This window comes from Pelophylax lessonae (genome assembly GCF_965119305.1).
Source record: "Pelophylax lessonae genome assembly, chromosome: 7".
NCBI lineage: Eukaryota > Metazoa > Chordata > Amphibia > Anura > Ranidae > Pelophylax > Pelophylax lessonae.
In genome coordinates this window covers 257,557,267-257,574,805 of record NC_138774.1, presented here as the reverse complement: position 1 = coordinate 257,574,805, position 17,539 = coordinate 257,557,267, and positions in this window count along the sequence as shown.

The window sequence follows — 17,539 nt, the reverse complement described above, 5'->3', positions numbered from 1 at the left end:
AAGCTTTTTAAGTGCCCGTTCACACTCGTGCGGCTGCGGAGATCGCATTTAATTCGGAGCGCACTGCTCCTTCATTACATGCGATCTCATGTGCGGTGCGAATTTCAGCCATACACTTTGTATGGCTTAATTCGCACTGCATCCGCACCAAAGACGCACAGGAGGCATTTTTTGAGTCGCATCAAAATCAAATCGCACAGTGGCTCACACTTGTGCGATCCGATTCTGTGCTTCCTTGCAGATCGCACTGCGATATGCAATCAAACTGGGGGTGTCGTTAACTTTTAATTGACACCCCCTGCGTATCGCATATGGCAGTGGGAACTGCTAGATGCGTTGATGCGATGCGGTAACACGCTGCATATTGGCAGCGTTCCCGCATTGCACAAGTGGGAACCGAGCCTAAGACTGAAATCCAGTCATTTTTCATCTCTCTGGTCATTTCTTGGTAAAAGGAAGCAAACACAGGTAAAATGGTCCCAAAATTAAATTTTGCATATTTTGGGGGTTTTGCACTTAAAATGTTCACATCTTTGGCCAAAGGCTTAGGGAGGCAGAAAATGTGTCAAAACGGGATCAAAAGTCCCCAAAACGGATACAACAACACTTTAAAGCCCAAAATGTCAAGGAGAAAAGTGTTTTAATGCCACTTCCGGTTTTAAGGAGGTCACTTCCGGTTTGCCACTTCCGGTTTCAGACAATGCCAGTTTCCCAGGTAATTTCAAAGCTTTTAAAGTGCCCGTTCACACTCGTGCGGCTGCGGAGATCGCATTTAATTCGGAGCACACTGCTCCTTCGTTACATGCGATCTCATGTGCGGTGCGAATTTCAGCCATACACTTTCTATGGCTAAATTCGCACTGCATCCGCACCAAAGACGCACAGGAGGCATTTTTTGAGTCGCATCAAAATCAAATCGCACAGTGGTTCACACTTGTGCGATGCGATTCTGTGCGTACTTGCAGATCGCACTGCGATATGCAATCAAACTGGGGGTGTCGTTAACGTTTAATTGACACCCCCTGCGTATCGCATATGGCAGTGGGAACTGCCAGATGTGTGGATGCGATGCGGTAACACGCTGCATATTCGCAGCGTTCCCGCATCGCACAAGTGGGAACCGAGCCTAAGACTGAAATCCAGTCATTTTTCATCTCTCTGGTCATTTCTTGGTAAAAGGAAGCAAACACAGGTAAAATGGTCCCAAAATTAAATTTTGCATATTTTGGGGGTTTTGCCCTTAAAATGTTCACATCTTTGGCCAAAGGCTTAGGGAGGCAGAAAATGTGTCAAAACGGGATCAAAAGTCCCCAAAACGGATACAACAACAATTTAAAGCCCAAAATGTCAAGGAGAAAAGTGTTTTAATGCCACTTCCGGTTTTAAGGAGGTCACTTCCGGTTTGCCACTTCCGGTTTCAGACAATGCCAGTTTCCCAGGTAATTTCAAAGCTTTTTATGTGCCAGTTCACACTTGTGCGGCTGCGGAGATCGCATTTAATTTGGAGCGCACTGCTCCTTCATTACATGCGATCTCATGTGCGGTGCGAATTTCAGCCATACACTTTGTATGGCTGAATTCGCACTGCATCCGCACCAAAGACGCACAGGAGGCATTTTTTGAGCCGCATCAATATCAAATCGCACAGTGGTTCACACTTGTGCGATGCGATTCTGTGCGTACTTGCAGATCGCACTGCAAAATGCAATCAAACTGGGGGTGTCGTTAACGTTTAATTGACACCCCCTGCGTATCGCATATGGCAGTGGGAACTGCCAGATGTGTGGATGCGATGCGGTAACACGCTGCATATTGGCAGCGTTCCCGCATCGCACAAGTGGGTAACGAGCCTAAGACTGAAATCCAGTCACTTTTCATCTCTCTGGTCATTTCTTGGTAAAAGGAAGCAAACACAGGTAAAATGGTCCCAAAATAAAATTTTGCATATTTTGGGGGTTTTGCCCTTAAAATGTTCACATCTTTGGCCAAAAGCTTAGGGAGGCAGAACATGTGTCAAAACGGGATCAAAAGTCCCCAAAACGGAAACAACAACACTTTAAAGCCCAAAATGTCAAGGAGAAAAGTGTTTTAATGCCACTTCCGGTTTTAAGGAGGTCACTTCCGGTTTGCCACTTCCGGTTTCAGACAATGCCAGTTTCCCAGGTAATTTCAAAGCTTTTTAAGTGCTGGTTCACACTTGTGCGGCTGCGGAGATCGCATTTAATTCGGAGCGCACTGCTCCTTCATTACATGCGATCTCATGTGCGGTGCGAATTTCAGCCATACACTTTGTATGGCTGAATTCGCACTGCATCCGCACCAAAGACGCACAGGAGGCATTTTTTGAGCCGCATCAAAATCAAATCGCACAGTGGTTCACACTTGTGCGATGCGATTCTGTGCGTACTCTCAGATCGCACTGCAAAATGCAATCAAACTGGGGGTGTCATTAATGTTTAATTGACACCCCCTGCGTATCGCATATGGCAGTGGGAACTGCCAGATGTGTGGATGCGATGCGGTAACACGCTGCATATTCGCAGCGTTCCCGCATCGCACAAGTGGGAACCGAGCCTAAGACTGAAATCCAGTCATTTTTCATCTCTGGTCATTTCTTGGTAAAAGGAAGCAAACACAGGTAAAATGGTCCCAAAATTAAATTTTGCATATTTTGGGGGTTTTGCACTTAAAATGTTCACATCTTTGGCCAAAGGCTTAGGGAGGCAGAAAATGTGTCAAAACGGGATCAAAAGTCCCCAAAACGGATACAACAACACTTTAAAGCCCAAAATGTCAAGGAGAAAAGTGTTTTAATGTCACTTCCGGTTTTAAGGAGGTCACTTCCGGTTTGCCACTTCCGGTTTCAGACAATGCCAGTTTCCCAGGTAATTTCAAAGCTTTTAAAGTGCCCGTTCACACTCGTGCGGCTGCGGAGATCGCATTTAATTCGGAGCACACTGCTCCTTCGTTACATGCGATCTCATGTGCGGTGCGAATTTCAGCCATACACTTTCTATGGCTGAATTCGCACTGCATCCGCACCAAAGACGCACAGGAGGCATTTTTTGAGCCGCATCAATATCAAATCGCACAGTGGTTCACACTTGTGCGATGCGATTCTGTGCGTACTTGCAGATCGCACTGCAAAATGCAATCAAACTGGGGGTGTCGTTAACGTTTAATTGACACCCCCTGCGTATCGCATATGGCAGTGGGAACTGCCAGATGTGTGGATGCGATGCGGTAACACGCTGCATATTGGCAGCGTTCCCGCATCGCACAAGTGGGTAACGAGCCTAAGACTGAAATCCAGTCATTTTTCATCTCTCTGGTCATTTCTTGGTAAAAGGAAGCAAACACAGGTAAAATGGTCCCAAAATAAAATTTTGCATATTTTGGGGGTTTTGCCCTTAAAATGTTCACATCTTTGGCCAAAAGCTTAGGGAGGCAGAACATGTGTCAAAACGGGATCAAAAGTCCCCAAAACGGAAACAACAACACTTTAAAGCCCAAAATGTCAAGGAGAAAAGTGTTTTAATGTCACTTCCGGTTTTAAGGAGGTCACTTCCGGTTTGCCATTTCCGGTTTCAGACAATGCCAGTTTCCCAGGTAATTTCAAAGCTTTTTAAGTGCCCGTTCACACTCATGCGGCTGCGGAGATCGCATTTAATTCGGAGCGCACTGCTCCTTCATTACATGCGATCTCATGTGCGGTGCGAATTTCAGCCATACACTTTGTATGGCTAAATTCGCACTGCATCCGCACCAAAGACGCACAGGAGGCATTTTTTGAGTCGCATCAAAATCAAATCGCACAGTGGCTCACACTTGTGCGATCCGATTCTGTGCTTACTTGCAGATCGCACTGCGATATGCAATCAAACTGGGGGTGTCGTTAACTTTTAATTGACACCCCCTGCGTATCGCATATGGCAGTGGGAACTGCTAGATGCGTTGATGCGATGCGGTAACACGCTGCATATTGGCAGCGTTCCCGCATTGCACAAGTGTGAACCGAGCCTAAGACTGAAATCCAGTCATTTTTCATCTCTCTGGTCATTTCTTGGTAAAAGGAAGAAAACACAGGTAAAATGGTCCCAAAATTAAATTTTGCATATTTTGGGGGTTTTGCCCTTAAAATGTTCACATCTTTGGCCAAAGGCTTAGGGAGGCAGAAAATGTGTCAAAACGGGATCAAAAGTCCCCAAAACGGATACAACAACACTTTAAAGCCCAAAATGTCAAGGAGAAAAGTGTTTTAATGCCACTTCCGGTTTTAAGGAGGTCACTTCCGGTTTCAGACAATGCCAGTTTCCCAGGTAATTTCAAAGCTTTTTAAGTGCTGGTTCACACTTGTGCGGCTGCGGAGATCGCATTTAATTCGGAGCGCACTGCTCCTTCATTACATGCGATCTCATGTGCGGTGCGAATTTCAGCCATACACTTTGTATGGCTGAATTCGCACTGCATCCGCACCAAAGATGCACAGGAGGCATTTTTTGAGCCGCATCAAAATCAAATCGCACAGTGGTTCACACTTGTGCGATGCGATTCTGTGCGTACTTGCAGATCGCACTGCGATATGCAATCAAACTGGGGGTGTCGTTAACGTTTAATTGACACCCCCTGCGTATCGCATATGGCAGGGGGAACTGCCAGATGTGTGGATGCGATGCGGTAACACGCTGCATATTGGCAGCGTTCCCGCATCGCACAAGTGTGAACCGAGCCTAAGACTGAAATCCAGTCATTTTTCATCTCTCTGGTCATTTCTTGGTAAAAGGAAGCAAACACAGGTAAAATGGTCCCAAAATTAAATTTTGCATATTTTGGTGGTTTTGCCCTTAAAATATTCACATCTTTGGCCAAAAGCTTAGGGAGGCAGAAAATGTGTCAAAACGGGATCAAAAGTCCCCAAAACGGATAAAACAACACTTTAAAGCCCAAAATGTCAAGGAGAAAAGTGTTTTAATGTCACTTCCGGTTTTAAGGAGGTCACTTCCGGTTTGCCATTTCCGGTTTCAGACAATGCCAGTTTCCCAGGTAATTTCAAAGCTTTTTAAGTGCCCGTTCACACTCGTGCGGCTGCGGAGATCGCATTTAATTCGGAGCGCACTGCTCCTTCATTACATGCGATCTCATGTGCGGTGCTAATTTCAGCCATACACTTTGTATGGCTGAATTCGCACTGCATCCGCACCAAAGACGCACAGGAGGCATTTTTTGAGCCGCATCAAAATCAAATCGCACAGTGGTTCACACTTGTGCGATGCGATTCTGTGCGTACCCTCAGATCGCACTGCAAAATGCAATCAAACTGGGGGTGTCGTTAACGTTTAATTGACACCCCCTGCGTATCGCATATGGCAGTGGGAACTGCCAGATGTGTGGATGCGATGCGGTAACACGCTGCATATTGGCAGCGTTCCCGCATCGCACAAGTGTGAACCGAGCCTAAGACTGAAATCCAGTCATTTTTCATCTCTCTGGTCATTTCTTGGTAAAAGGAAGCAAACACAGGTAAAATGGTCCCAAAATAAAATGTTGCATATTTTGGGGGTTTTGCCCTTAAAATGTTCACATCTTTGGCCAAAGGCTTAGGGAGGCAGAAAATGTGTCAAAACGGGATCAAAAGTCCCCAAAACGGATACAACAACACTTTAAAGCCCAAAATGTCAAGGAGAAAAGTGTTTTAATGTCACTTCCGGTTTTAAGGAGGTAACTTCCGGTTTGCCACTTCCGGTTTCAGACAATGCCAGTTTCCCAGGTAATTTCAAAGCTTTTAAAGTGCCCGTTCACACTCGTGCGGCTGCGGAGATCGCATTTAATTCGGAGCACACTGCTCCTTCGTTACATGCGATCTCATGTGCGGTGCGAATTTCAGCCATACACTTTCTATGGCTAAATTCGCACTGCATCCGCACCAAAGACGCACAGGAGGCATTTTTTGAGTCGCATCAAAATCAAATCGCACAGTGGTTCACACTTGTGCGATGCGATTCTGTGCGTACTTGCAGATCGCACTGCGATATGCAATCAAACTGGGGGTGTCGTTAACGTTTAATTGACACCCCCTGCGTATCGCATATGGCAGTGGGAACTGCCAGATGTGTGGATGCGATGCGGTAACACGCTGCATATTGGCAGCGTTCCCGCATCGCACAAGTGTGAACCGAGCCTAAGACTGAAATCCAGTCATTTTTCATCTCTCTGGTCATTTCTTGGTAAAAGGAAGCAAACACAGGTAAAATGGTCCCAAAATTAAATTTTGCATATTTTGGGGGTTTTGCCCTTAAAATGTTCACATCTTTGGCCAAAGGCTTAGGGAGGCAGAAAATGTGTCAAAACGGGATCAAAAGTCCCCAAAACGGATACAACAACACTTTAAAGCCCAAAATGTCAAGGAGAAAAGTGTTTTAATGCCACTTCCGGTTTTAAGGATGTCACTTCCGGTTTGCCACTTCCGGTTTCAGACAATGCCAGTTTCCCAGGTAATTTCAAAGCTTTTTATGTGCCGGTTCACACTTGTGCGGCTGCGGAGATCGCATTTAATTTGGAGCGCACTGCTCCTTCATTACATGCGATCTCATGTGCGGTGCGAATTTCAGCCATACACTTTGTATGGCTGAATTCGCACTGCATCCGCACCAAAGACGCACAGGAGGCATTTTTTGAGCCGCATCAATATCAAATCGCACAGTGGTTCACACTTGTGCGATGCGATTCTGTGCGTACTTGCAGATCGCACTGCAAAATGCAATCAAACTGGGGGTGTCGTTAACGTTTAATTGACACCCCCTGCGTATCGCATATGGCAGTGGGAACTGCCAGATGTGTGGATGCGATGCGGTAACACGCTGCATATTGGCAGCGTTCCCGCATCGCACAAGTGGGTAACGAGCCTAAGACTGAAATCCAGTCATTTTTCATCTCTCTGGTCATTTCTTGGTAAAAGGAAGCAAACACAGGTAAAATGGTCCCAAAATAAAATTTTGCATATTTTGGGGGTTTTGCCCTTAAAATGTTCACATCTTTGGCCAAAAGCTTAGGGAGGCAGAACATGTGTCAAAACGGGATCAAAAGTCCCCAAAACGGAAACAACAACACTTTAAAGCCCAAAATGTCAAGGAGAAAAGTGTTTTAATGCCACTTCCGGTTTTAAGGAGGTCACTTCCGGTTTGCCACTTCCGGTTTCAGACAATGCCAGTTTCCCAGGTAATTTCAAAGCTTTTTAAGTGCTGGTTCACACTTGTGCGGCTGCGGAGATCGCATTTAATTCGGAGCGCACTGCTCCTTCATTACATGCGATCTCATGTGCGGTGCGAATTTCAGCCATACACTTTGTATGGCTGAATTCGCACTGCATCCGCACCAAAGACGCACAGGAGGCATTTTTTGAGCCGCATCAAAATCAAATTGCACAGTGGTTCACACTTGTGCGATGCGATTCTGTGCGTACTTGCAGATCGCACTGCGATATGCAATCAAACTGGGGGTGTCGTTAACGTTTAATTGACACCCCCTGCGTATCGCATATGGCAGGGGGAACTGCCAGATGTGTGGATGCGATGCGGTAACAAGCTGCATATTGGCAGCGTTCCCGCATCGCACAAGTGTGAACCGAGCCTAAGACTGAAATCCAGTCATTTTTCATCTCTCTGGTCATTTCTTGGTAAAAGGAAGCAAACACAGGTAAAATGGTCCCAAAATTAAATTTTGCATATTTTGGGGGTTTTGCCCTTAAAATGTTCACATCTTTGGCCAAAAGCTTAGGGAGGCAGAAAATGTGTCAAAACGGGATCAAAAGTCCCCAAAACGGATACAACAACACTTTAAAGCCCAAAATGTCAAGGAGAAAAGTGTTTTAATGTCACTTCCGGTTTTAAGGAGGTCACTTCCGGTTTGCCATTTCCGGTTTCAGACAATGCCAGTTTCCCAGGTAATTTCAAAGCTTTTTAAGTGCCCGTTCACACTCGTGCGGCTGCGGAGATCGCATTTAATTTGGAGCGCACTGCTCCTTCATTACATGCGATCTCATGTGTGGTGCGAATTTCAGCCATACACTTTGTATGGCTGAATTCGCACTGCATCCGCACCAAAGACGCACAGGAGGCATTTTTTGAGCCGCATCAAAATCAAATCGCACAGTGGTTCACACTTGTGCGATGCGATTCTGTGCGTACTCTCAGATCGCACTGCAAAATGCAATCAAACTGGGGGTGTCGTTAACGTTTAATTGACACCCCCTGCGTATCGCATATGGCAGTGGGAACTGCCAGATGTGTGGATGCGATGCGGTAACACGCTGCATATTCGCAGCGTTCCCGCATCGCACAAGTGGGAACCGAGCCTAAGACTGAAATCCAGTCATTTTTCATCTCTGGTCATTTCTTGGTAAAAGGAAGCAAACACAGGTAAAATGGTCCCAAAATTAAATTTTGCATATTTTGGGGGTTTTGCCCTTAAAATGTTCACATCTTTGGCCAAAAGCTTAGGGAGGCAGAACATGTGTCAAAACGGGATCAAAAGTCCCCAAAACGGAAACAACAACACTTTAAAGCCCAAAATGTCAAGGAGAAAAGTGTTTTAATGTCACTTCCGGTTTTAAGGAGGTCACTTCCGGTTTGCCATTTCCGGTTTCAGACAATGCCAGTTTCCCAGGTAATTTCAAAGCTTTTTAAGTGCCCGTTCACACTCGTGCGGCTGCGGAGATCGCATTTAATTCGGAGCGCACTGCTCCTTCATTACATGCGATCTCATGTGCGGTGCGAATTTCAGCCATACACTTTGTATGGCTTAATTCGCACTGCATCCGCACCAAAGACGCACAGGAGGCATTTTTTGAGTCGCATCAAAATCAAATCGCACAGTGGCTCACACTTGTGCGATCCGATTCTGTGCTTCCTTGCAGATCGCACTGCGATATGCAATCAAACTGGGGGTGTCGTTAACTTTTAATTGACACCCCCTGCGTATCGCATATGGCAGTGGGAACTGCTAGATGCGTTGATGCGATGCGGTAACACGCTGCATATTGGCAGCGTTCCCGCATTGCACAAGTGTGAACCGAGCCTAAGACTGAAATCCAGTCATTTTTCATCTCTCTGGTCATTTCTTGGTAAAAGGAAGAAAACACAGGTAAAATGGTCCCAAAATTAAATTTTGCATATTTTGGGGGTTTTGCCCTTAAAATGTTCACATCTTTGGCCAAAGGCTTAGGGAGGCAGAAAATGTGTCAAAACGGGATCAAAAGTCCCCAAAACGGATACAACAACACTTTAAAGCCCAAAATGTCAAGGAGAAAAGTGTTTTAATGCCACTTCCGGTTTTAAGGAGGTCACTTCCGGTTTGCCATTTCCGGTTTCAGACAATGCCAGTTTCCCAGGTAATTTCAAAGCTTTTAAAGTGCCCGTTCACACTCGTGCGGCTGCGGAGATCGCATTTAATTCGGAGCGCACTGCTCCTTCATTACATGCGATCTCATGTGCGGTGCGAATTTCAGCCATACACTTTGTATGGCTGAATTCGCACTGCATCCGCACCAAAGACGCACAGGAGGCATTTTTTGAGCCGCATCAAAATCAAATCGCACAGTGGTTCACACTTGTGCGATGCGATTCTGTGCGTACTCTCAGATCGCACTGCAAAATCCAATCAAACTGGGGGTGTCGTTAACGTTTAATTGACACCCCCTGCGTATCGCATATGGCAGTGGGAACTGCCAGATGTGTGGATGCGATGCGGTAACACGCTGCATATTCGCAGCGTTCCCGCATCGCACAAGTGTGAACCGAGCCTAAGACTGAAATCCAGTCATTTTTCATCTCTCTGGTCATTTCTTGGTAAAAGGAAGCAAACACAGGTAAAATAGTCCCAAAATTAAATTTTGCATATTTTGGGGGTTTTGCCCTTAAAATGTTCACATCTTTGGCCAAAGGCTTAGGGAGGCAGAAAATGTGTCAAAACGGGATCAAAAGTCCCCAAAACGGATACAACAACAATTTAAAGCCCAAAATGTCAAGGAGAAAAGTGTTTTAATGCCACTTCCGGTTTTAAGGAGGTCACTTCCGGTTTGCCACTTCCGGTTTCAGACAATGCCAGTTTCCCAGGTAATTTCAAAGCTTTTTATGTGCCAGTTCACACTTGTGCGGCTGCGGAGATCGCATTTAATTTGGAGCGCACTGCTCCTTCATTACATGCGATCTCATGTGCGGTGCGAATTTCAGCCATACACTTTGTATGGCTGAATTCGCACTGCATCCGCACCAAAGACGCACAGGAGGCATTTTTTGAGCCGCATCAATATCAAATCGCACAGTGGTTCACACTTGTGCGATGCGATTCTGTGCGTACTTGCAGATCGCACTGCAAAATGCAATCAAACTGGGGGTGTCGTTAACGTTTAATTGACACCCCCTGCGTATCGCATATGGCAGTGGGAACTGCCAGATGTGTGGATGCGATGCGGTAACACGCTGCATATTGGCAGCGTTTCCGCATCGCACAAGTGGGTAACGAGCCTAAGACTGAAATCCAGTCACTTTTCATCTCTCTGGTCATTTCTTGGTAAAAGGAAGCAAACACAGGTAAAATGGTCCCAAAATAAAATTTTGCATATTTTGGGGGTTTTGCCCTTAAAATGTTCACATCTTTGGCCAAAAGCTTAGGGAGGCAGAACATGTGTCAAAACGGGATCAAAAGTCCCCAAAACGGAAACAACAACACTTTAAAGCCCAAAATGTCAAGGAGAAAAGTGTTTTAATGCCACTTCCGGTTTTAAGGAGGTCACTTCCGGTTTGCCACTTCCGGTTTCAGACAATGCCAGTTTCCCAGGTAATTTCAAAGCTTTTTAAGTGCTGGTTCACACTTGTGCGGCTGCGGAGATCGCATTTAATTCGGAGCGCACTGCTCCTTCATTACATGCGATCTCATGTGCGGTGCGAATTTCAGCCATACACTTTGTATGGCTGAATTCGCACTGCATCCGCACCAAAGACGCACAGGAGGCATTTTTTGAGCCGCATCAAAATCAAATTGCACAGTGGTTCACACTTGTGCGATGCGATTCTGTGCGTACTCTCAGATCGCACTGCAAAATGCAATCAAACTGGGGGTGTCATTAATGTTTAATTGACACCCCCTGCGTATCGCATATGGCAGTGGGAACTGCCAGATGTGTGGATGCGATGCGGTAACACGCTGCATATTCGCAGCGTTCCCGCATCGCACAAGTGGGAACCGAGCCTAAGACTGAAATCCAGTCATTTTTCATCTCTGGTCATTTCTTGGTAAAAGGAAGCAAACACAGGTAAAATGGTCCCAAAATTAAATTTTGCATATTTTGGGGGTTTTGCACTTAAAATGTTCACATCTTTGGCCAAAGGCTTAGGGAGGCAGAAAATGTGTCAAAACGGGATCAAAAGTCCCCAAAACGGATACAACAACACTTTAAAGCCCAAAATGTCAAGGAGAAAAGTGTTTTAATGTCACTTCCGGTTTTAAGGAGGTCACTTCCGGTTTGCCACTTCCGGTTTCAGACAATGCCAGTTTTCCAGGTAATTTCAAAGCTTTTAAAGTGCCCGTTCACACTCGTGCGGCTGCGGAGATCGCATTTAATTCGGAGCACACTGCTCCTTCGTTACATGCGATCTCATGTGCGGTGCGAATTTCAGCCATACACTTTCTATGGCTGAATTCGCACTGCATCCGCACCAAAGACGCACAGGAGGCATTTTTTGAGCCGCATCAATATCAAATCGCACAGTGGTTCACACTTGTGCGATGCGATTCTGTGCGTACTTGCAGATCGCACTGCAAAATGCAATCAAACTGGGGGTGTCGTTAACGTTTAATTGACACCCCCTGCGTATCGCATATGGCAGTGGGAACTGCCAGATGTGTGGATGCGATGCGGTAACACGCTGCATATTGGCAGCGTTCCCGCATCGCACAAGTGGGTAACGAGCCTAAGACTGAAATCCAGTCATTTTTCATCTCTCTGGTCATTTCTTGGTAAAAGGAAGCAAACACAGGTAAAATGGTCCCAAAATAAAATTTTGCATATTTTGGGGGTTTTGCCCTTAAAATGTTCACATCTTTGGCCAAAAGCTTAGGGAGGCAGAACATGTGTCAAAACGGGATCAAAAGTCCCCAAAACGGAAACAACAACACTTTAAAGCCCAAAATGTCAAGGAGAAAAGTGTTTTAATGCCACTTCCGGTTTTAAGGAGGTCACTTCCGGTTTGCCACTTCCGGTTTCAGACAATGCCAGTTTCCCAGGTAATTTCAAAGCTTTTTAAGTGCTGGTTCACACTTGTGCGGCTGCGGAGATCGCATTTAATTCGGAGCGCACTGCTCCTTCATTACATGCGATCTCATGTGCGGTGCGAATTTCAGCCATACACTTTGTATGGCTGAATTCGCACTGCATCCGCACCAAAGACGCACAGGAGGCATTTTTTGAGCCGCATCAAAATCAAATCGCACAGTGGTTCACACTTGTGCGATGCGATTCTGTGCGTACTTGCAGATCGCACTGCGATATGCAATCAAACTGGGGGTGTCGTTAACGTTTAATTGACACCCCCTGCGTATCGCATATGGCAGGGGGAACTGCCAGATGTGTGGATGCGATGCGGTAACAAGCTGCATATTGGCAGCGTTCCCGCATCGCACAAGTGTGAACCGAGCCTAAGACTGAAATCCAGTCATTTTTCATCTCTCTGGTCATTTCTTGGTAAAAGGAAGCAAACACAGGTAAAATGGTCCCAAAATTAAATTTTGCATATTTTGGGGGTTTTGCCCTTAAAATGTTCACATCTTTGGCCAAAAGCTTAGGGAGGCAGAAAATGTGTCAAAACGGGATCAAAAGTCCCCAAAACGGATACAACAACACTTTAAAGCCCAAAATGTCAAGGAGAAAAGTGTTTTAATGTCACTTCCGGTTTTAAGGAGGTCACTTCCGGTTTGCCATTTCCGGATTCAGACAATGCCGGTTTCCCAGGTAATTTCAAAGCTTTTTAAGTGCCCGTTCACACTCGTGCGGCTGCGGAGATCGCATTTAATTCGGAGCGCACTGCTCCTTCATTACATGCGATCTCATGTGTGGTGCGAATTTCAGCCATACACTTTGTATGGCTGAATTCGCACTGCATCCGCACCAAAGACGCACAGGAGGCATTTTTTGAGCCGCATCAAAATCAAATCGCACAGTGGTTCACACTTGTGTGATGCGATTCTGTGCGTACTCTCAGATCGCACTGCAAAATGCAATCAAACTGGGGGTGTCGTTAACGTTTAATTGACACCCCCTGCGTATCGCATATGGCAGTGGGAACTGCCAGATGTGTGGATGCGATGCGGTAACACGCTGCATATTCGCAGCGTTCCCGCATCGCACAAGTGGGAACCGAGCCTAAGACTGAAATCCAGTCATTTTTCATCTCTGGTCATTTCTTGGTAAAAGGAAGCAAACACAGGTAAAATGGTCCCAAAATTAAATTTTGCATATTTTGGGGGTTTTGCACTTAAAATGTTCACATCTTTGGCCAAAGGCTTAGGGAGGCAGAAAATGTGTCAAAACGGGATCAAAAGTCCCCAAAACGGATACAACAACACTTTAAAGCCCAAAATGTCAAGGAGAAAAGTGTTTTAATGTCACTTCCGGTTTTTAAGGAGGTCACTTCCGGTTTGCCACTTCCGGTTTCCGACAATGCCAGTTTCCCAGGTAATTTCAAAGCTTTTAAAGTGCCCGTTCACACTCGTGCGGCTGCGGAGATCGCATTTAATTCGGAGCACACTGCCCCTTCGTTACATGCGATCTCATGTGCGGTGCGAATTTCAGCCATACACTTTCTATGGCTGAATTCGCACTGCATCCGCACCAAAGACGCACAGGAGGCATTTTTTGAGCCGCATCAATATCAAATCGCACAGTGGTTCACACTTGTGCGATGCGATTCTGTGCGTACTTGCAGATCGCACTGCAAAATGCAATCAAACTGGGGGTGTCATTAACGTTTAATTGACACCCCCTGCGTATCGCATATGGCAGTGGGAACTGCCAGATGTGTGGATGCGATGCGGTAACACGCTGCATATTCGCAGCGTTCCCGCATCGCACAAGTGGGAACCGAGCCTAAGACTGAAATCCAGTCATTTTTCATCTCTCTGGTCATTTCTTGGTAAAAGGAAGCAAACACAGGTAAAATGGTCCCAAAATAAAATTTTGCATATTTTGGGGGTTTTGCCCTTAAAATGTTCACATCTTTGGCCAAAAGCTTAGGGAGGCAGAACATGTGTCAAAACGGGATCAAAAGTCCCCAAAACGGAAACAACAACACTTTAAAGCCCAAAATGTCAAGGAGAAAAGTGTTTTAATGTCACTTCCGGTTTTAAGGAGGTCACTTCCGGTTTGCCATTTCCGGTTTCAGACAATGCCAGTTTCCCAGGTAATTTCAAAGCTTTTTAAGTGCCCGTTCACACTCATGCGGCTGCGGAGATCGCATTTAATTCGGAGCGCACTGCTCCTTCATTACATGCGATCTCATGTGCGGTGCGAATTTCAGCCATACACTTTGTATGGCTAAATTCGCACTGCATCCGCACCAAAGACGCACAGGAGGCATTTTTTGAGTCGCATCAAAATCAAATCGCACAGTGGCTCACACTTGTGCGATCCGATTCTGTGCTTACTTGCAGATCGCACTGCGATATGCAATCAAACTGGGGGTGTCGTTAACTTTTAATTGACACCCCCTGCGTATCGCATATGGCAGTGGGAACTGCTAGATGCGTTGATGCGATGCGGTAACACGCTGCATATTGGCAGCGTTCCCGCATTGCACAAGTGTGAACCGAGCCTAAGACTGAAATCCAGTCATTTTTCATCTCTCTGGTCATTTCTTGGTAAAAGGAAGAAAACACAGGTAAAATGGTCCCAAAATTAAATTTTGCATATTTTGGGGGTTTTGCCCTTAAAATGTTCACATCTTTGGCCAAAGGCTTAGGGAGGCAGAAAATGTGTCAAAACGGGATCAAAAGTCCCCAAAACGGATACAACAACACTTTAAAGCCCAAAATGTCAAGGAGAAAAGTGTTTTAATGCCACTTCCGGTTTTAAGGAGGTCACTTCCGGTTTCAGACAATGCCAGTTTCCCAGGTAATTTCAAAGCTTTTTAAGTGCTGGTTCACACTTGTGCGGCTGCGGAGATCGCATTTAATTCGGAGCGCACTGCTCCTTCATTACATGCGATCTCATGTGCGGTGTGAATTTCAGCCATACACTTTGTATGGCTGAATTCGCACTGCATCCGCACCAAAGACGCACAGGAGGCATTTTTTGAGCCGCATCAAAATCAAATCGCACAGTGGTTCACACTTGTGCGATGCGATTCTGTGCGTACTTGCAGATCGCACTGCGATATGCAATCAAACTGGGGGTGTCGTTAACGTTTAATTGACACCCCCTGCGTATCGCATATGGCAGGGGGAACTGCCAGATGTGTGGATGCGATGCGGTAACACGCTGCATATTGGCAGCGTTCCCGCATCGCACAAGTGTGAACCGAGCCTAAGACTGAAATCCAGTCATTTTTCATCTCTCTGGTCATTTCTTGGTAAAAGGAAGCAAACACAGGTAAAATGGTCCCAAAATTAAATTTTGCATATTTTGGTGGTTTTGCCCTTAAAATATTCACATCTTTGGCCAAAAGCTTAGGGAGGCAGAAAATGTGTCAAAACGGGATCAAAAGTCCCCAAAACGGATACAACAACACTTTAAAGCCCAAAATGTCAAGGAGAAAAGTGTTTTAATGTCACTTCCGGTTTTAAGGAGGTCACTTCCGGTTTGCCATTTCCGGTTTCAGACAATGCCAGTTTCCCAGGTAATTTCAAAGCTTTTTAAGTGCCCGTTCACACTCGTGCGGCTGCGGAGATCGCATTTAATTCGGAGCGCACTGCTCCTTCATTACATGCGATCTCATGTGCGGTGCTAATTTCAGCCATACACTTTGTATGGCTGAATTCGCACTGCATCCGCACCAAAGACGCACAGGAGGCATTTTTTGAGCCGCATCAAAATCAAATCGCACAGTGGTTCACACTTGTGCGATGCGATTCTGTGCGTACCCTCAGATCGCACTGCAAAATGCAATCAAACTGGGGGTGTCGTTAACGTTTAATTGACACCCCCTGCGTATCGCATATGGCAGTGGGAACTGCCAGATGTGTGGATGCGATGCGGTAACACGCTGCATATTCGCAGCGTTCCCGCATCGCACAAGTGGGAACCGAGCCTAAGACTGAAATCCAGTCATTTTTCATCTCTGGTCATTTCTTGGTAAAAGGAAGCAAACACAGGTAAAATGGTCCCAAAATTAAATTTTGCATATTTTGGGGGTTTTGCACTTAAAATGTTCACATCTTTGGCCAAAGGCTTAGGGAGGCAGAAAATGTGTCAAAACGGGATCAAAAGTCCCCAAAACGGATACAACAACACTTTAAAGCCCAAAATGTCAAGGAGAAAAGTGTTTTAATGTCACTTCCGGTTTTAAGGAGGTCACTTCCGGTTTGCCACTTCCGGTTTCAGACAATGCCAGTTTCCCAGGTAATTTCAAAGCTTTTAAAGTGCCCGTTCACACTCGTGCGGCTGCGGAGATCGCATTTAATTCGGAGCGCACTGCTCCTTCATTACATGCGATCTCATGTGCGGTGCGAATTTCAGCCATACACTTTGTATGGCTGAATTCGCACTGCATCCGCACCAAAGACGCACAGGAGGCATTTTTTGAGCCGCATCAAAATCAAATCGCACAGTGGTTCACACTTGTGCGATGCGATTCTGTGCGTACTCTCAGATCGCACTGCAAAATGCAATCAAACTGGGGGTGTCATTAATGTTTAATTGACACCCCCTGCGTATCGCATATGGCAGTGGGAACTGCCAGATGTGTGGATGCGATGCGGTAACACGCTGCATATTCGCAGCGTTCCCGCATCGCACAAGTGGGAACCGAGCCTAAGACTGAAATCCAGTCATTTTTCATCTCTGGTCATTTCTTGGTAAAAGGAAGCAAACACAGGTAAAATGGTCCCAAAATTAAATTTTGCATATTTTGGGGGTTTTGCACTTAAAATGTTCACATCTTTGGCCAAAGGCTTAGGGAGGCAGAAAATGTGTCAAAACGGGATCAAAAGTCCCCAAAACGGATACAACAACACTTTAAAGCCCAAAATGTCAAGGAGAAAAGTGTTTTAATGTCACTTCCGGTTTTAAGGAGGTCACTTCCGGTTTGCCACTTCCGGTTTCAGACAATGCCAGTTTTCCAGGTAATTTCAAAGCTTTTAAAGTGCCCGTTCACACTCGTGCGGCTGCGGAGATCGCATTTAATTCGGAGCACACTGCTCCTTCGTTACATGCGATCTCATGTGCGGTGCGAATTTCAGCCATACACTTTCTATGGCTGAATTCGCACTGCATCCGCACCAAAGACGCACAGGAGGCATTTTTTGAGCCGCATCAATATCAAATCGCACAGTG